This window comes from Pezoporus flaviventris, unplaced genomic scaffold (assembly GCF_033815535.1).
Source record: "Pezoporus flaviventris isolate CSIRO_AGI_PZ_B2104156 unplaced genomic scaffold, CSIRO_AGI_Pfla_v1 ptg000093l, whole genome shotgun sequence".
Classification (NCBI taxonomy): domain Eukaryota; kingdom Metazoa; phylum Chordata; class Aves; order Psittaciformes; family Psittacidae; genus Pezoporus; species Pezoporus flaviventris.
In genome coordinates, this window is record NW_026892641.1 from 233,662 (window position 1) to 256,201 (window position 22,540).

Below are 22,540 nucleotides of genomic sequence, written 5' to 3' on the forward strand. Positions count from 1 at the left end.
GCCGTACACGAGCAGCTTGAACAGAAGAGCCTTGAAGGGAGAGACGCTGTGGGTGTGTTTGGGTTGGAGGATTTCGAAAGATGCCTATTGCCTGGGTGGGGTGTTGAGCTCTTCTTAAAACCAGTCTATTTTTTGCTGTTTTGGTCTTTCTTTTTCATGTTGTTTTTTGCTGACCTGGTGAGAAAGAAGCTGCAAACTGACAGGAACTGAAACTTTCTCCCTTAGGTTGCAGCTTGTGACAAGTGCACTGCTTGGAAGGGTCTCAAAAGAAGGGGGAGGGAAGGAGGTGGGCAGGAAGAGAGAATGAAGAGAGGGAAACAAGAGGGAATGAAAAGGTGGATGTCAGAAAGGAGGAGAGAAAGCAGGAGTGTTGAAAGCATAGACTTCGGGAGGTACGGCAGGAGTAAGACATGTTTCCCCCGCCACCTCCTTAGATCTGTACCAAAAGGAACCTGGGCCTCATTCACGATACATTCAGAGCACCACAACCTTCTTTGATTTGTGGAGCCCGAAATACTGTGCAGTGAAAGTGCAGAAATCTCCCATCTGTACGTGTGCCGCGGTGCACACATGGACTTGCTTTGCTGCACAGGCCATGGGCCCCCCACACCACCCTCGGAAAGGTGCTGAAGTATTGCCACGACCCATGTAGCTCACGGTGCCTACTGGGTGCTCCTTCTCTCCCCATGCTGCAAAGTATTATTGCTTCCTTCTCAGCCCCTCTGGTTTGGAGATGAGGAACTGCGACACTCTGCAGCCAGGCCTATAGTCACGTTGGGGAGGCTGTGGTGAAAGGAGGAACTCGGCCACATCCCAGGTCACTTCTAGTCCAGAAATACTTTGGTTCTTTAAACTAAGAGAGATGGGGTCCAGATACATCAGTCTCCTTCTGGGTGCTGAGCAATTCCAGCATCGTCAGCAAGCTGCCGCAGGTCCCCATGTCCTATCATTTTCTGTATCATTTTCACTTAGATCAACGTTCCTCAGGATTATCTAATATTTCTCATCATAGAATCACAAACAATTTGGGTTGGAAGGGACCCTAAAGCTCAAACAGGGACACCTTCCACTAGAGCAGCTTGCTCCAAGCCCCTGTGTCCAACCTGGGCTTTAACACTGCCAGGAATGGGGCAGCCACAGCTTCTCTGGGTGTTCCAGTGCCTCACCATCCTTATATCTGACCCACACATAGCCAGATTTGCTGCAGTCCACCAGTGAAAGGAAGGGGTTAGGCTACCTTGCCTTGCTTGTCTCAGGTGAAGGGCAACGGGAGAGGATGTGGCTTGAGATGCTTCAATGTTTTGAATATGCTGATCTCCTGCCATAACCCATCATTCAGGGGAGATTTTCTAAACTCTAAGATGCAGGAAAGCAAGGTTGTACTGTAGCCAGAGGAAAGCAATTGAAAAGCAATTGTCCCTTTAAGTCTGCTCTGCCATAGGTGGTAGGCATTGATTTGTCTCAAAGCTGTGTGTTTATGTTGGGAAATAGGGCAGAAAGATGCATGTAAGTGACTAGAAAAGACCCAGCAAAAGCTCTGTCATTACTAGAGCAAGAACACAGTGAGGGACCAAATAAAATCTACCAGAGTGGTTAAGAAGGGCTTCCCTCTGTAAATTCAGCAATGTACCCCTCTGTGTAGAACATAAATGCTGTGTAGCACAGAAGAGACATGGGAGAGGGTTTTGCCTTCCAGATGGTTGTCTTCTTGAGCAATTTAAACAGTACAAGGGATTGTTTTCTCAAGTGTACCAGAACTATTCCACAGACTAATTGTTTTAATTGAGCCAAAGACATTTAATTGCACACTTGGCAGATGCAGGAGTCTGAATTCAGTCTACTATAGAAATCTCTCCTTTCGCCTTGCAATCTCCAGTATTCAGTTTGTACTTTCCTCTTTTTTAGGCCATTCAGAAAGAGTCTTAACAACTGGTTTTGCCTACATGGAATAATTTAGCTGCAAACCTGCCCGGCTGCAGTGTAACTTAGTAGTAAAAGGGTACATCCGCTGCAGGGTTGATGTGTGTCCTAAGGGCTCACACTTGTATGGTCCTGGAGGAACAGAGCTTGGTCGGTGAATAGATGTGGATGTGTTTTGTGCACATCGTGTGCAAGTGTGAATTGAAGTCTTTTGCAGAGCTTTTTAACCCATAGCTCAGGGAATTCCATGGGTTTAAACATATGTAATGGGATCAGCCTGGACTCTAGGTCATTGTACCCCATCATGCACTGACTTGCATCCCATATGATATTGCTGAGCCAATGCACCAGGTCTAGAACATGTTTTTCTTTCTCCACAAAGAGTTATTTACCCTGAGAGGAGTTAGAGCACTTACTGAGGAGGGGGAGGCAGGTTTTGCTGTGCTCTTCAAACTACCTGTTCAATATGAACCTAGCTGATGCTATGATTCTAATATCTGGCACAGGAGGTGGACTGATTGGTTTGAAAAGTGACCTCTAGAGCAATGCTCTAAGGTCTTTTATGGCAATAGAAGTGCAGCAAATCTATATCTTTATTAGTTTATTTCCATCTTCAGTTCATATTCTGCAAGCAACGCTTGCAAAAGATGATTGGGAGTCAGTGAAACTCATGACAGCTTGTGTTTGCATGGATTTGAAATCACTGGTAACATCTTTATTGCACGCCTCCAAATCACATCTTCTTTGGGTTAACATCCTGCTCTGGCTTAATTTATATTGTGTTTGCAGGGTTTGTTTTTTATTGCCCTAAATTGAATAAAAAATGGGTACATCTAATCTCAGCAAGATGCCCATGCACGGACTTCCTCACCATAACAAATGGTGTGGTTTTAAACTGTTTAATTGTTTCAGTTCCACTTTACATGTGGACAATAATTAAAGCAAATATACTTGCCAAAGCCTGTCTGTTAATTAAAAAGCCACATTTTGTGTAACTGCTGCTTTCATTCTGTGCAAACATGTTTGTCTTTATGTTCTGGACATAAGAGAGAGACCATCTGAAGGGCATTCAATGAACATTTTGCATTACTCAAGGAGATGACAACCATGCTTGTCTCCTTCCATGAGAAGACAACTTGTGTGTTGGTGTTGCTATAGCAAAGGGTGGGGTAGGGTTCTCTTGCAATCACTGTTTCTTGTCAGTTGTGAACTGTGGGCGTTCGCCTCTGGGCCTGAAACTTGGCCATCAAGATCTTGATCTAAGAACACGCTTCCTTTCTGAGCAAGTTGAAGTCTCTGTTTTGCCATTTTTAAACTGCCCTGCCTTTGGCCCTGTAGAGGTGGCCTTTCCTGGCACAAAAGCATTGACCTCGAGGGCAAGATTCTTCATCTCTAGAATGAAAAACCCCTACCTATAAACTAAGTTTGCAGAGACCTTTGCTGACTGGAGATTTTCCCTGTTGCTGTCCCTCAACAGCCATTTTGAACAGAACCATCTGAACCATCCAAGGGATAAATGACAATATTCCCTCATACCCTAGTCCCTAGTCAGATGGCATTTGTATTGCATTACAGCTTTCTAATGGACAACAGCAAAACCCCATTGGAAATGTTTGTAACTGGGATATTTTTATAAAGCTACATCATTTTCCCTGTGAAATCTGTATGACCACATGTGCCTTTTGCCTTAGTATGAACTTACAATCATGTGCTGCGTGCTGTCGACTTAAGGTGTTTGTACTAACTCCTATTTGCAAGTAAACCACTGGGAGAGTCTCTTCAGAGCCTGAGTAGCTCTGCTGCTCTGTGATGGAATTATTCCTGCTAAGGGAAGACAGGTTTATCTGAAGCAAACCTACAACAGAACAGCACAACTGCTTAGCTTTTAGGCACTTGGGGTTTCACTCAGAGCCTTTACAGAGGTGCTGAGAGTCTTGTATATAGTTTCTCCCCACCACTGTGGATTTTACCCTAACAGGATGTGGTCACTTTAAGTAGTAGCGTGCATGTCTTGAGGATTTCATGCTTTTATTTTAGTTATTTATCTAAATTTTGTGATCCTCCTTTGTCACTGCTTGGAGCATTTCTTCTAAGGAGAGTTTTGTTGGAGTTCTGGTATGCAAGGGTGGTATTCACTGGGGTATTATGGGAAAGGGACAGAAAGCGAGAGAAGCAAAGGGGAAGGTTGCACCTCGAGGTGAGGTCTTAGATGACAGGCTGATAAGGTGAGATATGCTGGGGGAAGGGCATTTATAGCAGTTTTTGCAGGAAGCAGACTTTATTTTCTTCAGGTCTCTCTGTTCTTAGAGAAGGCTTTCCTCCTCATTTCAGTTCACATCTCAGAGCACCAGGCTTAGAATGAGGTATGAAAGCAGATTATGAACGTACAACCTCCCAGCACCGAGCATCTTCCATGCTTTTACTCCCAGTAAAACATCTGCAAGCGAAGTTCTTCTGCAGCACCTCATAAGCTGCATTGGACAAACAAAACTTTCTCATTCTGCTTGCGTTTACTTGAACACTTAAAGACCCCATGTCCCATCTCAGTGCAAGCAAAATTAAAGGAGCCAAGGGAGCCTTAACTTCAGATGTTCAGATATCTGTGGCTTTGCTGCACACCTCATGTTGCAGAAGCACGGCTTGAGTACTAGAGCGTGCGTGAATGTGGGCATGGCTTGCCTAGAAAAAACAGGTCTAACGCATTAAGTTTAGCTTTACAACTTGGTTTGAAGCCAATTTCCCCCCCAGATATAAAATTCTCTTTAAATCTTTTGTTCTGAATCAAACAAGAGATCTGTTTCCAGTGTCTGTGCCTCTGTTGTGCTCTCACGCATGTGTGAACGTGAGCGCACAATGCACGTGATGTGAAAAGAGCTGCCTGCGGTGTACCTCTTGTACAAAGCCATGTCCCACTGCTATGGGTGATGCCTAAGAACTCTTTCTGAGTGAACAAATGTCTTTGTGCAAGGCTGCGAGTGCATATTTATAGCTGCATTTGAAAACACAGACTAAAATATCACCACACAAATGTGGTTTTCTGCCTCCTTCTGCAAACAGCCTGCCCAAACCTTTGCTAACTTGTGCACTGCATCGTCACGGACTCGGGGACACTCGGGGTGCTGAAAAAGTAACTTGTCACCAACCTGAATGGTCCAGACAGCAGCGTATGGTGCAGGATTATGTATAATCTACTGAGCTCCAAATATCAAAGCCTTCAAGATGTTAATGCATCTACTGCTTATTTTCTTTCTTCCTCTCGTTACCGAGGCCACATAATTACTGATGCGTATCTACACAGCGAGTAACGCTGGTCTAGAAACCTGTCTCTTGTAGTAAAGCCACAAATGTTACCTCCCTTCTCCCCCACCTCCGCTACCAAAAGCTTTTCCTTTAGCTGTAAGACTGAGACCTAAACAAAAGGGTTGTACTTTACTGCATGTTACTGTTGAAGACATCCAAGTATGCCCTGAGAAACTGTTTCTCCAGTGACAAATAGCACCAAAGGCAAAACTTGGCAATGATGACAAGGGACCAGTGGTATCTGACACCAGAGACACTCTAATTCTGGTTTCCTTCAATGTTTGAAGCCAAGCCCCCAGAATAGGTATGTAAGTGCATATGTGTCTAACTAAGCAAGCAGCTTGGTTTGTAACGATATTGGCAGTCTGTAATTCTCATTAGCTTTTAAAGGTAACTGTTCCCCCTGCCATCCAGGCTGCTTTCTAGGTGCTTACCAAAGTATTTTGCTTCTATAAACATGTTGATTAGGATTTGCAAGGCTGGCTAAGGAGCACTGAGTATAGATGGGAGCAGTAAGGCAAAATCCCATGGGCAGCTTGCGAGATCTCAGCCTTTGCTTCTCTTCAGTGTTGGTATGATGCTGTGAAGAAAGTGAGCCTGGCTCTTCGTGTGCATCAAGAATTCTTTCTTTTCCTGATTCTGTTCTAAAAGACAGTCAGAAGCACAGCTCGGGAGAGGCTCCTGAAATAAATGCCATGGCTACAGCTAAGTTAGTGGTTTATTTGCATAAATCTTGTCCCTGTTCTTCCAGCATAGACTAATCCAGAGCTCAACCGACCACAGGGTTGGAAAGGAGTAAGAAAGTAATTATAACACCCCAACCCCAGCCTGACAAAGCTGCACGCCAGGAACTGGACTTTAGCATGATGGGCCATGCTTGTCAGTCACACAGAGGGAGTGGAAATAACATAACGGGCAGGAGAGCCTTTAATTAGTCATCTGCCTATTTCTCACTCAGCAAAACCTGCCCTTCTGTGTTTGATCTGAGGAAGGAGACAAATCAGCAAGAATACAGGTTTTTGGGTTGGTTGATGAGTGAAAACCAGAAACTGGAGTAAGGAACAGTAGGGTCAGGGGAAGGTGTGGTGAGTTCGGGAAACCGACTTCTGCCCGATGAGAGAATTCTGATTTGAACGTTTTTTATAGCAGCTTTCTTTAAAAAAACATAAAATAAGATAAGGAAAAGATTAGGAGAGGTTAAAATACCCCCTTTTTTAACAGCTAAAAGCAGAATTTGGCTCTCTGGTTTCTTCTGAATAGCTCCTCTTGTTGTTCCAAGCTTGATTGACTTATAACTGCATCTGAACCAACCTCACATCAGTTCCTTTTTATCAGCCAAAGTGAGACTTCCTGTGCTCCACAGTCTGGCTTCCTGATGTGTTTCCTTTTTCCTTTTAACAGAACAAAGGAAACTGTAACTCCTCCGCTGCTCCTGTTCCAAATCTCCTTGGGACTTCATATAATGTTAGCATCGAACATTTGCCTTTCATTTCTCTTCTGCCTGGTGTCTGAGTCAGGCTGCCTGGAGTGTTAGTGCCCTCTTCGTATCTACTTGAGTTTTGCATTGCCAGCTGTGGAGAGGCAAAAGCTGTGCTGCTGTTGAAATGAATTGACAGCCACCATGCCCTGGTCTAGTAAAGCAAAGCACAAAGGAAAAAGTTTGGCCAAAAGCACTGCATGTTTTGTAATGTTCTGTTAAGGCAAATAATCAGGTGTTGAGATCTCATTGATTTGCATGGGCTTGTCTTTGTGAGCTTATTTGGTATTTGAACATGGGGCTAGAGCTTTGTGCTGAAATATGTAGGCTACTGGCACAAGTTTGCTCCCCAGGATGGTTACAGATACACAGTATGGATGGCATTGCTCTTGTGCATATCGGGACTGTCAGCCCTGTGTGCTTTAACAGGAATTATTCTCTTCAATCACCCCACTGAATGGCTGTCACTCTCTTCTTACAGCTATTTTTCCTTTAGCTGCTATAGGGCTGCAGTTCTGTTTCAGTCATAAAATCATAGAATCCCAGACTGGTTTGGTTTGGAAGGGACCTTAAAGCTCCTCCAGTTCCAGCCTCCTGCCACTGGCAGGGACCCCTTCCACTAGAGTAGGCAGATGCCTATAAAAGTGCTTCTGAACGTAACTAAAAGCGACAACAGACGTATGGAGCTATCTGTTAGTACAAACTGCCAACTGGGGCCTGGTTCTGAGAAACATACATTGAATACCTGCAAATTCCTCCTGAAATCAGTGCAATTCCTTCGCGCTTTGACTTCACCCGTTTATCCAAAACACCAGCGCTCAGCAGGCTTAGAAAGAAGGGGGAGATTTGCAAGTTCAGCCTGTCCAGAATAGGCAGCTTATATGAAGGTTCATTTATCCAAACCATCAGCATTCAGGAATGGCAGAATATGGAATATGATACCAGAGTATAGACTTGCCCTCTTTTCTGTTTATGCCTTAATGTATATATGTGGTGTGTATACATGAAAGGGTGGCCAGAGACAGGCAGTGGTTAAACAGCCTGAAGCAGGAAAGGATTACTGCGCCACATCAGTTAGCAAGAAGGCAGCTTCCAGGGAGCCATCCTCACCCCAGCCTAAGGGAGCAGCAGGAGCGATGGGACTTAAAGCAGTGAAAAGAATTAACATCATTGCCGTCCTACAGAATAGCCTTTCTGCAGGTTTCAGTGCACTGATTTGGGGTTTTCTTGTGTAATAACAAAATCCTACACCTTTATATTGAAAAATGTCACTTTGAATCAAATAACTTTAGATTAACTGAGGAAAGGTATCAGAAAATTATATCCCTTCTGTAAAATCCAGGGGAAGATCAAGGAAGTTTCACCTTTTCTGCTGTGTTCTGTTTATGGAACAATTTCTATACAGCACAGTTCGATTTCTATAAGAACTCCATTGATTTATTCCCTATTTGTCCATGAGAGCCGTGTTGCAGATCAGCTTTTAGGACTGACTCCTGATTAGAATCAGAAGTCATGAGTCATGATTAATTCCTTGTATTATGGGAGTTGTCCCCAGAGGCTCACACCAAGATGAAGCATGGCACGTAGATGGACTAAGAGCCCACAACCTAAGCAGGCAAATTCAAACAAACCAAGTAGGAGCTGAAATGCAGGAAGCAACTGGTCACTCAGGAAGTCACCATCAGAGACTCAGAGTCCTGGTGGCCATTCACAAGTTGCTGGCAATAGAATTACCCAGGGATTTGGAGGAGGGGGTGGACCTTAAATGTGGTTTTACCTCTGATACACAGAAAGATCACTAGAGCCAGAAACTGACACACTTAATGCTCAAAAGCCACATTGTAGTGATCTCACAGCATAGAAATTGATCCCAAAGGGCTAAAAGTTGTTTTGAGTAGGCACCGCAGCTGTTCTGGGTGGCTTTGAGGTGTTCTGGGCGTCTAGAGTACAGTCTGGGTGACTCGTGGTCCTTCAGAGAGGCTTTGCTCCAGCAAGGACAAGATGATGACACTCCTAACCTGAACTTGCTCCCAAAATTCACGTGACATGCTGGTAACATCCTTCCTTAATTACATCCACTGTACACATGCAGATCTTTCCCCAGCACAAATATTTATGTTTTGGTGTTATTTCTAAGAGCCATAAGCAAATACATCTGACTTCATTAGAACCAGCCAGGCTTTAAAGTAAGCATGCACTGAAGGGATTTGTTAGGTCAGAACTCTGAGTATCAGCCTGCAAATATAACCCAAACAGCCTGTAACAGCTCCACTGTGACAAGAGAAAGAACGATACGATGTTAAGTGAGGGACCGATGCACAGAGCAGTGTGTCTTATCGGGATCTGGGGTGCTTTTAATTGCACAGATTCCTCCTGAATCCCATTCTCTACTGTGCATGCAAATATCGTGTGTGCTGTGTTTTATCCAAGCGATGGTGAATTCCCCAGTGACACTGAGATTGTACTTGAAATCTGAGACGTCTCTAGTAAGCTGAAGGGAAACTGTGACCATCACAATGGCATGTGGCCCAAACTCCAGCTCCTCGCACCCTGCCGCGGATCCAGCGGCTGGGCTGAATCTCACAGTACCTTGGTTTTGTGCCACTGTCTGCCTCCTGCCTTGCATAAAGTGGAGCACAGACAGGTCTAGACTGAAATGCGTTACTCCTTATCCATGCAGTGATTTTACAGAAGATCTGGAGCAGGGCTTTGTCTTGGTACCTTCTAATCCTTTTCTTCTGCAAAGCAGCTCTGTCCTCCCCACCACAATGATTCTGGGTCATCTGGGTTTTGAGTAGTGTTATACAGAAGGCTGTGTGAAACGCTTTCCCAGCGTGCATCACCACATGACTCTCTTTTGGTAGGAAAAAGGGTACCTCCACTTTTAACCCTGAGCCTCAGCAAACTCCTGCCTGGGACACGCAGTTTCTGCATGTCAGTATTTAGGATGTCACCACTCCACTGGTTTCCAAATCCCAGCTGCACAGCTACAGGGATCTTTTGCCTTCACAGCACTTCCAAAGCAGTGGGCAAAGGTTTTAACAAATGGAGAGTTCCTCCCCTTTGGAAAGGGAAAGCTACACAGTGAGTTCAAGCTTCCTTGCAGTGAATCCTCTGGATTTGCACCACTGCATCTGGGTGTATCTCACAGAATATGGGGTGGTCATTAATGAATGGGATAAGCTTGCAGTTAGTTCCTTGCTGTTTGTTTTTCTATCCTTATATGTCATCTCTACTTCAGGAAGGGTGTAATTATGGTTGATGGTTAGTGTTGTGAATTATCTGTGCTACAGTGGTACCCAGAGACCAGTGTGGTCTCTGTTGTGCTAAGCAGTGTATATAATGAGAGTCTTCTTCAAAATTCCTTAGGAGTGAAGAAAAGTTAAGGCACTTAATTTGAACTCCAGAGTGGAAGCAGTCCTTGAGCTCTGCTCTCTGCTGTCAGACGTGACCATGCTCTACCATTCCTTTCCCAAAAGCTTCCAGGTAAAGGATGGATGGATTTCCTTTCCACCACCAATGCTCCCCATTGAAAAGGGCTTCTGTAACTTCATGCTGAGGTTTAAACAGTTTCCTCTGGTTTTGGACTGACCTTTGCTTGTGACTGATTCATACATTTCTCACACCAGCACTAGTAGCTTAAACAGCACTTTCCCTTCCCTGATGTTATGCCCCCAGTGTGTTCACAGCCCACTGCTGAACCTCTCTGCCTTTGTTTTGCTGGGATAACTTAAAATCTGTGTCATAAACCCCCTTCTCCCGCTTATTCCTCAGCCCTCAGCTGCACCTGCTCCCGGTTGCATTCGTCTTTCCACAGCGTGAGTCACTGGAGTGGCACACGCTGTTCCTGGGGCTTGGCATTGACACACACTGGAAGATCCCTCCCTGATGCAATTCTGGGATTGCGATGCCAGAAAACTCCGTGAGCAGTTAATTCACTCCAGTCTTTGTCCTCAGCGGAGCCCAGCCTCCCTCAGCCCGTTAGGTTCCTGTGTGAGTTCAGGCATTTCACTTCAGCTCTCAGTTTCTCATCTGCAGAAGTAAGCAAGTGCTTCCTTCCCTCTCTGCCTTGTTTGGTCGATCTGGAGTAGATGCTTTTATAAGGTGGGAGTTGGATTCACGAGCAGCAGCTACAGTGATCTCAGTGCAGGCACTCCTGCGATGTAATGACCAGAAAGAAACCCAGTGGTTCTTCCCATAATGTCCTTTATTAACACTCAACAACCTCCGACCATGTTCCTGAGATATGGGTACCGTTATCCACCTTTTGGGTCATGTACTTCTTTGTAATGGGGGTTTGTAGCATTGCAGCTGTGACGAGCAGCTATGTTTTCCCTGAGACCCAAGACCATTCCGAGCTGTCTGGAAGGAGTAAGAAGGGTGTGAAGCCCCAGTTGGTTTTCCAGGTTTCTGCAGCAAGTGCCCTGGCCTGCCTGGTGAAGGAGCCCAGTCGAGTACATGCATGTGCTTGTGAAGCTGCTCCATTGATTCATACGTAGAGCATGCAGCTAAAGCTTCAGCTAGGTTTAAACACCAGATGGTTTCTTACATCAGCCAAACTTTTATGTGCATTAAAAGATTGCAGCCAGCACATAGTCAGGACCCCACTCTCTCTGGCCATTTCTTCCATTGATTTCTTGCCCTTTCACAATGTTGCAGCTCTAAGGTTGGTAGTTTCAAAACCAGACTTCCAAAAGGAAAAAGGAATTAATAATTAAGATAACCCTAAAGGAATCTCCATGCTAGGAAGGTGCGTGCTCCTTTCAGAGCCTCTTTTATGACACAAGAACCACCCTCCAGTTCCCTCACATTTACATCGCTGCTTCAAGATGTGTCTTTCCAAGCACTCCTCTACCTCACACACAAGTTCTTGTAGGTGCTCTTCTCTACCTCTGTGAACTTAGATCTCTAATAGCAAGTACAAGTGTGTGTGTGGGATTTTTTATAAGACATTAGAAGGCCTGCCATAGTTTTAAGTCATCAAAGTCCAAAAGCTGTAAGGAATTAAACAGTGTGAAATGGACTGTACCTGAGTGTCAGGTGTATCTGCAAATGAGCTTTGCCTATGAGGCAGGATGGTACAGATGGTGGCAGTGTTTATTGATACAAGGCTCTCAGTGAATGTGCAATATACTAAGTAAGCAAAGAGCTTTTGAGTGTCATCAGCTCCAGTGGATGGCAGGAGCATAGCGCTTCTACTTGGTATAATTTGCGGGTTAAACTGGTGGAGTTAAGCAAACAGCTGGAAAATGGATCTATCTCAGGCAATGCTGATTTGCATATATGTAAATTGCATCTTTTACACCTTTGCTGTCCCACTGACTCTATCAGAACTGACCTGAACTCAGTCAGTTTGGCTTAAACCTACTTGTTTAAGTGACTATTGCTGTTGATTTCTGTAACACTGCACACATCAAAAGCTTCAAAAGTGATTTTGTGGGACAAAACCTCTAGTTTTTCATCTGAATCTCTGTTACTAAACCCAGTACTGCAGTGAGATGGATTTGTGCAGCTACAGACCTGATATGTGCATGATATTTGGTCTGGAGCTGATATGGCATGAAGCAGGATGGCCAGCTCCCACACCCAGGAACTGTGTCCAAGTTGTGCACTTGGTTATTCACTCTTTGTTATGACTAACTTAATGGGTTATGGAGATAAGAGAAACATGTTCAGAAACCTGAAATTATCTATGATAAAGTTTTCTTAGCATCTAAGATCATAATCAGTCATCTATTATTTAGCAGAAAAATGAAGAGGAAAGATCTCCGGTCTGGTATCTGCTCAGCAGATAGCAATCACACTCACATGGCTTCAGAAAAGCTAGACCTTTCTGAAGAGTGCTGTTCAGTCATTAAAGCAAGCCCCCCTCTGCAAGAGGAGTCTCCTTGGCTTTATTCCTCTTTCTTACCCTGAAACCCTGAGCAAATCCTTAGAGGTTTCTGTGCCTTGCTTGTCCTAATTGTAAACTACAAATGGGTAATGCTCTTTGGAGGGAAGGCTGAAAACCAACAGATCTTCACAGAGATTGTAGGCTCTGGATAAAAATGCTGTAGGTGCCTCAAATGTCAATAGAAAATCCTCGCTGAAATGAAGTTCAAAGCAGCTGGATGTAAAAGATGGTGTTTTTTTTTTTGCAGCTAGGAAAGGAAAGACACTATTTATAGGACATAAGATATTCTAGTCACTTATGAAACACAGAAAGAAACCAGGTTCTGCCCTGAAGCCCATATAACCTAAACCAATCCCATCAACAGATGACACATGACACACATATCAAGCTGGAACATCCACAGGCTAGGTGGTAGCTGCACCACACACACCTTTCTAGAAGCCTGTGGAAGAGCAGTGGCTGTCACCAGCTCAGGACTACACACTCAGAGGGACGCTTCCTTCTTTCCAGCCCTGATAGTCAAAGATGTAAAAGCCACATGAGCCATGGGCTGCTTTTCCTGAGCAGAAGGGTGTATAACGTGCATGTGAAGCACAACAAAGCTGGTTGAAAGCGTGTGCTGAGCAGCAGTGGGGCAGAGGCTGCCGTGCCGAGGGGGCTCTCCCCCGTGCTGCTCACCAACCAACTCGCTGTCATTGTTTGACTTTGGCCTGCTGAGACAGGTGCTAATCAGCTTCCAGATCACACTTGGGTACGTGGCAGGCGACTTGTCATTAGGGGCTGCAATAACAAGAAGCAGCTCTTGTCTCTCAATGCTCTATAGAACTGGGAACCTCTTCTGCACGCACCTGACGGTGGCTGTGAGCAGGGGCGCAGCGCCTGGCTTGCTAAGGACAAGTGCTTCCCAGTGAGGGGGGTTTGCATTTTGTCTTGTTTGACAGTCATTTAGCAAGTGCCATTTGGTGCAAGCTGATCCTTAAAAAACAAAGGGTGTGTGTATGTGTGTGTGAATGCAGCTAACATGAGTTTTGCCTTTTGAGCAAGCTCAGAGCCTGCCCCCGCTTCTTCATGGAACTCTTGAGTGCGGTTGGGCACGGGGGTGTTGGAGGAGTGGAAACCCTGACCTCAGATGTTTCATTGAGAGAGGCTGGTTCTTTCCTCATCCTCATGAAAAAAGATGCAAAAGGTAAAGAAGAAAATGCGCAAGGCAACCTGAGTCATAGAAAGCCTGGTTTCCTGATAGTTATTCATTGCCATTCACAGTCACCTCCTGCAGTTTTAGATAAGAGAATTATCTTGCAGGTTAGATGAGCAATGGAGATCTGAGGTGAGGAATGAGGCATGTGGCTTGAGTAACACAAGAACCAAGTGAGATGCCCCTGCAGAAAGTAAGAGGGAAGCTTGGGCACCCACCCAAAGGCTGAGAGGGCAGCCCTGGTATTAGGCTTAAAAGCATTTCCTCTTTGCTAGAGAAGAAGTAAGAAATCTGAGGAGGGATTCAGTTGAGGAGAGTTATCAGGCAGGTGAAAACAGCAAACAAGGCCAGCACAGTTGTGAGCTGCCTCTGCGTTCATACTCTCGTGTCACCAAGCTGGGCTCATAATAAACACTCTGTATGATACAAGCACACGTGGCAGAAGGCACTTGGTTCTGGATACCACATGCCAGAGAGGCTTTGAGAAATAAGAGTAAAGAGAAGCACGAGACAGGACAGTGTGGGGCTAATCATCTTCTATGGAAGGACTGAAGTAGAAATGCTTGATGGCATGGCAGTGCTGTTGCCAGCTTTTGTGGTATCTGATTTTCATCTGGAAAGCCTGACTTGCATTCTAATTCCATAGGAATATCAGCATTTAGTTAATGAAAGTGAGTTTCTTCAGACTGCAGGGAAGAGATTGAGATGAGATGTGAGGAAGAAGTTCTTTCCAGTGGGGGTGCTGAGGCACTGGCACAGGGTGCCCAGAGAAGCTGTGGCTGCCCCATCCCTGGCAGTGCTCAAGGCCAGGTTGGACACAGGGGCTTGGAGCAAGCTGCTCCAGTGGAAGGTGTCCCTGACTGTGGCAGGGGTTGGAGCTGGATGAGCTTTAAGGTCCCTTCCAACCCAAACCAGTCTGGGATTCTGTGATTCTGTGATGCACTGTGCTGGGTCCTGTGGGCAGCCCTGCCTAAAGGTTTAAGATACAAGCCAGTGAGGGGAGGGCATGGGAGTGATTTGACAGGTAGGTGATGTAGGTGATGCCAAGGAAGTGCTGTGTGAGCTCCTCAGTTTAAAATTAAACCTGGCAAAACCCCAGGCAAGAAAAAGGAAAGGCCTTTTTGGGAGCTGAGGTCAGAGAAGTCATTTTGCCCCCCTTTCCCCACCCATTCCAATTCTATTATTCCTCTATTACACACATGAGAAAAGAAGGAGGGTTTTGAATCATGTTTATTAATTCAGAGTGACAATAGGACACCTGGACTAGCACCTGTCAGAATAGGATGCAAATTAGCCCAGGAAAGCTAGTCTTGATCAGTGCAGCCCTAATGAAGCACTAATAGAAGTGATAATGCTTTGAGGGGTATTCAGAGGAGCAAGAACTGCTCGAATATCGGCTCAATTGCATTAATGCAGCACTGCTCACATTCACAGGGACTTCCTGATGCTTTTCTGCTGCTCTTTGGTTTTTAAACAGCCAAACGTGGGACTTATTATAATATTTGCAAACAATGGGGTCGTGGAGATGCTGTGATTTACTGCAGAGATAGAGAGGGGGGTGATGTTTGAAAGCTTAAATTAAAGCAGGATTTGCTCCTGTTCTCTCAAAGGAGAGGTTAACATTTTGCCAATAACTATCACAGGCTGTAAATGGCCTAAGTGTCATCTGATGGATTTTTCTGATCGCTTTTAATCGAGGTCTTTAGGCATCATGGGGTGTAAGCAAAGAAAGGAGCTGAACATTCACAAGCCTTTCATGAGTGGAACACACCTTAGATGTGACTAGGATAAGAAAGAAACTGCCCTGACAATGAAGTAACAACAGGTTCTGTGCTTCCTGAGTTACACTTTTTTATCATCATTATTTTCAATGTTCCTCATTCTGTATCTCAGGGAGATAAACTGCTCTGCATACATGGATATAGGCTTGCATAGGTTTTGAGAGTAGGTGGAGGCTTTTTCACCCCGCAGAGATAGTAAGTTGCTGTGTTATCTATTTCATCTCCCATATGTGGTGGGGTTTTTTAGCCCTATCAAACTTCAGACCAAATTTAGACAATGGGACTGCATTAGAAAAACTCACTTTACTATGTTCAGATCAGAAGAAAGACAGCAAAGCTGAGGCTGGGATATGTAGGTGATCTTCCCATGAAAATGATTCCTTTTTGCTGAGTGCCTTCCCAGGAGAAAGGGATAAATGGAAGGGAGCTCATTGCCCTACCTGAAAACAAAAGACAAAGACATGGAAATGATTTTCCAAACAAAGAGAATCCTGGGATTGGGCTAACCTGAAGATTGAGATAAAAGGGTTTTAGTGTCCTCAGTTTCTTTGTGAATAGGACCCCAAATGCACCAAAGGGTATTTGTGTGTAAGTGTACAAACTCAGCGGTTACCAGGGCTCCTGTTTGCGCTGAGGTGTGGCCCTTTGGGTCAGCTGCAGAGGAGTTCTCGCACACAGTGAACCTTTAAAAGCAAAGACAGGTTTGGGGGGGCTGACACCAGGACTGGGAGCCATACAGGTTTAGCAGAGAGCGTATTGGGTGAAGTGCCTGCAAACCTCCAGCTGACACAAGCTGTATCCTCTCCCACGAAAAGCTTCATAATAATCTGTGCAGAACATCACTTTGGGATAAACACAATAATGCTATAAATACCCCAGGCCATTTCCTGTTGTTCTTACTGCAGCTTGCACAGGGTTTGTGTCTGGGTGAGGGTGTGACTGTAACCCACATAGTAACACATACGTTAACCTTCTTCTCTGCTTCTCGCTGACTGCGTTATGGGATGGAGTGAAAACATGGGCTTTTTCTAACGAAAAGCATCCTTTGTCAGTTAACCTGTGGTTTGTTCTACTGAACACATTCATCATTAAGCAATATTCTTTATGTAAAGCATTTAGGGCAGCAAAAGGATTAGCTCTTGTGCTAGTGAAGCGATGAGCTGACTGCATATAGCGAGCCATGGTCACATACACCTCTCACTCTCATCCTTAAGGGAAATTAAACACACCTTAGAACATGAATTGAGAGCAACACGAATGCAACCGTCTCACTGAATGTTTAGGGTATTGCTTGGTATTTACTGAATTGTATATTTTAAGTGGGTTTGTTGTTTTACTGAAAGCAGGAGCAAAAGTTACCCTTGCACCTGCTTGCAAATTACATAAACACAATGCGAGGAAAGCAAACAAATTGCAGAGGGAGGCCCCTGACTCCTAATGAATGAATCCAGTTTTTAGAGGACCAGACTGGAAGTGCCTGGAACGACATCAACTTTTAACCCAGCACTTTCATTCAAACCAGTATTATTTTGGTTTGAAACAGCAATGTGCTGTTTGCTCCACAGAACAAACTGAAACCCCGGATTATGAATAGCTGCCGAATGGCTTAGACTTTTTGTCTAAGTTAAACCAGAAATTTAGGGCCATATATAAAGAAGAACTTGGGTACCTCCAAAGAAGATACTGCACTGCTTACATCTTTAAGAGTTCCCCCCTAAAGTGAAACCCAAACTCAGATTGACATTACTCCAAGTCCCTAAGCTTGGATCTGCTTTTGAAGTATGTGGTCACTTTTAACTAGGTAGTAAATCCCATCTCCCTTCAACAACAGCAATTATCATTTCTTCCTTCAGTTTATAGAGACAATAGTTAAATAAGATGATTTTGCCAAGAGAGAGATGGACAAACTGAAGAGAAACTGCCCCAGCTGTGAAAAGAACCAGGACCCATCACTCATCTGCTTGTTGCTGTCCCTGAGCGAAGAAAGAACTGCTCAGAAGCAGCATCTTTTTTAAAGGAGATCATTGTAAACTAATTTCCCTGTGATTGTGGCCAAATGAGGCAGAGTGGGTGTGTGCAATGGATATGTTTCATGTGAAAGGCAAGGAAGGAAATGGTAATAGCAGGCAAGTATGGGAGGGAAAGGCCTGATGAATGAAAGAGGCAGAATGCTCCACTCCTGCTTATTGAGGTTTTACCTCCACGAAGTTTAATATTAAGCAAGTTGAGGCAGAGAGTGGCATTTGCAAAAGCTTTAAATGAAGGGCAAAATGTATTTTGCTCATCTGATTCGTATTTGCCTCTGAAGATGCCCCTAAATGAAACACCTTACTTACGTGTCACACGGTGGCTCAGCACTTAAAGCAGTGAGAATCCATACCGTTGGGCTCTCAGCCTGACTTTACTGCACTTGTGCTGTTTGACCTTCAGAGAGTGATATCTCTGTGTCTTGCCTGATCGCATGTTAAAGAAAAGCTTTCCACAGGTGAGAAAAGTGGTGTGAAATCTACCCCTAAACATGACCTTTAGTATGGAGATATAGCAAGGCAATATTTTGACATGTTTAACAACACCCACTTCACATTTTTCTTTGATGGTACTGAAAGAATTGCTTCCCTGGTGACTAATCCTGTGGTCTGCTGGCATTCCTAAAGATGTTACATGTACTGTGACGTGAGGAAGTATCAGAGGAGAGTAGAGCATCTATAGCTTCATTAGTAAAACATATCTTGCCATGGCTGTTGCCCAGAGAAGCTGTGGCTGCCCCATCCCTGGCAGTGTTCAAGGCCAGGTTGGATGGGGCTTGGAGCAAGCTGGTCCAGTGGAAGGTGTCCCTGCCCGTGGCAGGGGTTGGAACCGGATGAGCTAATAAATCTGATGCAAGTTTATCAAAGCCCTGTTCACTGAAAAGGCTGATTTTGGCAGTTTTCTGAAAGCCCTTCCTGGTGCTTTCTCAAGTTTTCCAAGCTTTGTTTTGAAACTACTCTTTATTTAGAAGCATAGGCCAATCACAATATTTTAAAGCAAACCGAAAAGGTTAAAACTGCAATGAAACACTCAGAATAGCTGAGACAAAATATTTCACTTAACTTCAGGTGGGCTTCTCCGAATCATCGTTTTGTCTCTCTGTCCAACATCAGGATTGGAAAATTTCCCCCAGCCTCCCTCATTTCCTCAGGCTGTAACAGCAGTATCTCACACATTCCAGGTTTGTCCATCTCTTACCCTGTCTTGACTCCTGCTTTTGCCCCTCATTTTACATGGAGAACTTTGACCTGAACAATTTTGCCGCCTGGATGGTAAATGATCCCACAGCTCCCAAACATCACTCCAGTACTGAAACCACAGAACCATCTTTTCTGTGCTTCCTGCACGCTTCCTCACTTGAGAGCTGGGGAAATGAAGTATGTTGGTGTGTGAACATTATTAGTGTCTTTCTATTGTGAAAGCACTAAGACAGCAGAGATACAGACCATGACTAAAAATGGACAAGCGTGGCAAGGTGCTGGGCTCAGGAAGGAGAAAACTGAAATCCCAACAGTCCATTCCCCTGTGACATTTACAGAATATTCCTTGCACTGCCCTATCCACCTGGATCTGTGTGCAGGTATGGCGTGAAACTCTGAGTTAGGGCAAAAAGCACTGTTAGTGCTGGTTTGGGTCTATGCCAAGGTGTGTCCCGATTCGGTTTCTTTTTTTAAGCCCTCAATTTCACTAACAAATCAGAAATGGGGCTTTGAAGGGTGGTTGGTTGCTTGGTTTTGGTGTTTTGTTCTTCCTTCAGTGCTCTCATTTTCTTTAGAAAGAGCTGAGCAGAGGCAGGAGCAGAACCATACCTGTCTCTGAGCCAGCAGAAGGCAGTGGTAAAACTCATGCCCATTGAATTGACACCCAAATTCCTTGGGCCGGGGATAACTCCTTCAATGAAGTGGCTTGAAAACTTCCAGCCAGGCTGACACCTATTTGCTTTGACTCCTCCTAAGAGTTTTAATAGCTCGTGTAGGTTCTCACTTGTGCACAGAGCCCGCCGTTGCCTCTCTGTAGGGTGGCTGTCTGGTTAGCACAGTCAGAATTAAGAGGCAGGCTATTTTATTAGCCGGTAAAGCTGATTGATTTATTAGAGCAGAAATCTCTTGCTAGCTCCAACACAGGTTATTCTCCAAATGCAAACTCTATTTCATTTCACACACACCAAATAGCCCAAGTGCCTGTGCTATGAATAGGCCCCTTTGTTACCCTGCGAATCGACAAGACAGACTGTTTAGTTCATGTCTGTACATAGCGAAGGAGGACGGGGTCTGTGAGACAGATGTGGCCTTTAATTGCATGGAAATATTAGAAGATCGTTAAGCCATTTTTGACAGGGTTTTCCTCTGACTAAGGGAGCAGAGCCTTGTTTCGGGGAAGGAGCAGGGAGCAGCCCTGTCTTGCCGGCCCCACAAACAGGACCTTGTCCTACTCCCTCACCCCAGTGCTAAACAAAACCAGAGGAGATTTAGTCAGAAGCCCCACTTCCCTGCCAGAGCTGCAGAACTACATCTCAGAAAGAGCTTGCTTTAAATTGCATCTGATAAAAGGCTTTTCAACACAGCTCAGGGGACTTGCCCTGGTAGAGATAAGAGCAGCCGTATCAGCTCTGCTAAGAACATGGAGATGTGCTGAGGGGCCTGCTTCTTATTTACATTAGTATGATTTGAGGGTAAAAAACTCTTCAGCAAAAGGAAAACTTACTGCAGTTATTGCAGCAAGCATTGGAAGCAGTCCTCCATAGGAAAGTGACCTTCTGGGGGGGCCTGGGGTTCTGGTCTTAGTTTAGCTACATGCTACAAAATGACTTTAAGCAGAGTGTTCGGTTGCTTTGTGTTGGTTCCCATGCTGTGAAATTAGTGTAAGAAACTCATACCTGTCTGCATGGCACCTCTGAGATACTGGCTTGGTCTATTAGACACTTGGGTATGAAGGTAGGAGCCTGACAGCTCTGTATGGCACAGTTATCAAGTCAGAGCTAATGATCTTCATTCAAAAACCAAACCAAACCATCACTTCAGTTGCTGCAAGTGGGAACTTGCTCAGGGATAGCGTGGATCATGTCGAGATCGGAGCAAAGGTCCTAGAGATGACAGAATCCTGACACTCACCCCAAACTGGCCCTTGGATGTACATGTTTGTAGCATCACCTTGAGCAGAGGAGAAGTCTGGGATGCAGAGCTAAGTGACTTACCTGAAGCTCTAGCACTGAATTGCTCTGCCTGCTTCCCCTGCACCACAACATTTCAAACTCCCTGCCATGAACTCGATCCTTGCTCTACTTTGCCAGGACCAAGCCATTAGATCTCACAGGTGTGGATAAGTATCCCTGGGTGCAGACTTCTTAAGGTGGCAGTAGCAAGAGACCTCATTTATCTAAGCCAAGCCCAAAGCCCTTCTCAGAACCATGCTGATAAAGCCAAAAGGCTTTCAGTTAATGGTTACTGATAAGAGATTTGGTAAGTTTTTTGCTCAGCCTCCCAGGAGAACAGGTTTTGTTTTGTCTAGCCCTAGGATATTACTTGTTACTTCTATGACCTCCTTCTTCTGATGACAATGGAGCACTCCACAAAATCTGAGCTCTTTTGGAGTCAGGCATCATACGTATAGGGAAACTGAGGAAAGGGGATATTAACACAACTATGTGTTTTCTCTCACCTCTTCTTGCGGTGGAGTTAGCCAGGAGGCTGAGTGAGTCTGGTAGATGTGACAGCAGTGATGGAGTTAGATGTATATATTTATCATAGAATCATAGAATGGTTTGGGTTGGAAGGCACCTTAGAGTTCCAGCTCCTAAAATGTAGCCTGTACGTTTGTCTTCAGCAATGGCTTTGCTGAAGTTTTGGCATCAGAAGTTATTTAACTATTGCAGTGTTGGTAGGATACCCTTTTCTCTGTTATGCTCCAATCACTAGGAAGAGTAGCACCTTGTCGACTCCTTTTTGTGTTGTAGTGTTAACTTTGGGTTCCAGCCCAGGTGCCAGGATGGGATTTGGACTTTCTGTCCAGGAGGTAATGGTGATGGCTCTCCCTGAATCCTTCCAGGACCTTTCTCTTGCGCTGATATTAAAACATCAGTGTTTCTTTGTAAAGAAATCAAATGCCCCTGGGAACTTCCACTGGTGTAAACCAGCTTTTCCTGTTCAAATATCTCGATGGAGATTGACAAAGAAAATATCTCAGTGTAATCCTGCGGAGCTGTTTTCCTTGGAATGCTGCGAGCAGGCTTGTTCACAAAATCTCTGCTTTTCCTATAGGCGTATGCAGAAACAATCTCGTCACTGGAGCCACAGGGGCTGGGCTCGGTGCACAAGAAAAACACAGATCTGTGCCATCCCAGCGGGGTGGCAGCCCTCAGTTCCACTGCCAAGTGGAGGAGACCAGTTGGGAACTGGATAAGGAGCCAGCAGAGGCTGGGTATTCTGCAGGAGGCATCAATGCATGGCTTTATTAAGCGCTCAGCTGGGCATGGATGGCATCAGCTGGCAAAGAAAATGGAAAACCTGGTCTGAGCGCTGTTTCTAACTGCTCCTCTCTTGGCTGGTCTCTCTCATGAGGTTTAAATCAAATATTTCAGAGCGATTCAAGGGGCTGTGGCTCCCAGCTTCTGCTAAATGGGAGTGTGATTTGTGTAACTTCAGGCTCTTCTGAAAACCTCAAGGTCAGGACTTGTCCATTGCAGTAAATGCCACTTTTTTCTGGTTAAGGGGTAGCTAACAGTTTCACAGGGCTCTATCAAGTGCCTGCATATGCTTCTTGCGGTAGAAATAGGTTCTTATGTGTCCTGAACCACCTCCCCCATTTCCTCTTATCTCTGTACTCTGTGTGATGCACGCTTGACAGCATGCCTAAGTAACCAGCTCTGGGCTGGAGCACTGAATTTATGCGCCGAGCATCATGAGCACTGAGACCCTGAACACAGATTTAATCCAAACGTAGCTCAGGGA

The 22,540-nt window shown here is 44.9% G+C and overlaps 1 protein-coding gene across 4 annotated transcripts in view; it reads left to right on the forward strand.

The window, feature by feature from the left end:
* The window catches only part of FLI1 (Fli-1 proto-oncogene, ETS transcription factor), a 79,279-nt gene that overhangs the window by 13,061 nt on the left and 43,678 nt on the right, over positions 1-22,540 (forward strand). The gene's annotated exons all lie outside the window — the stretch shown is intronic.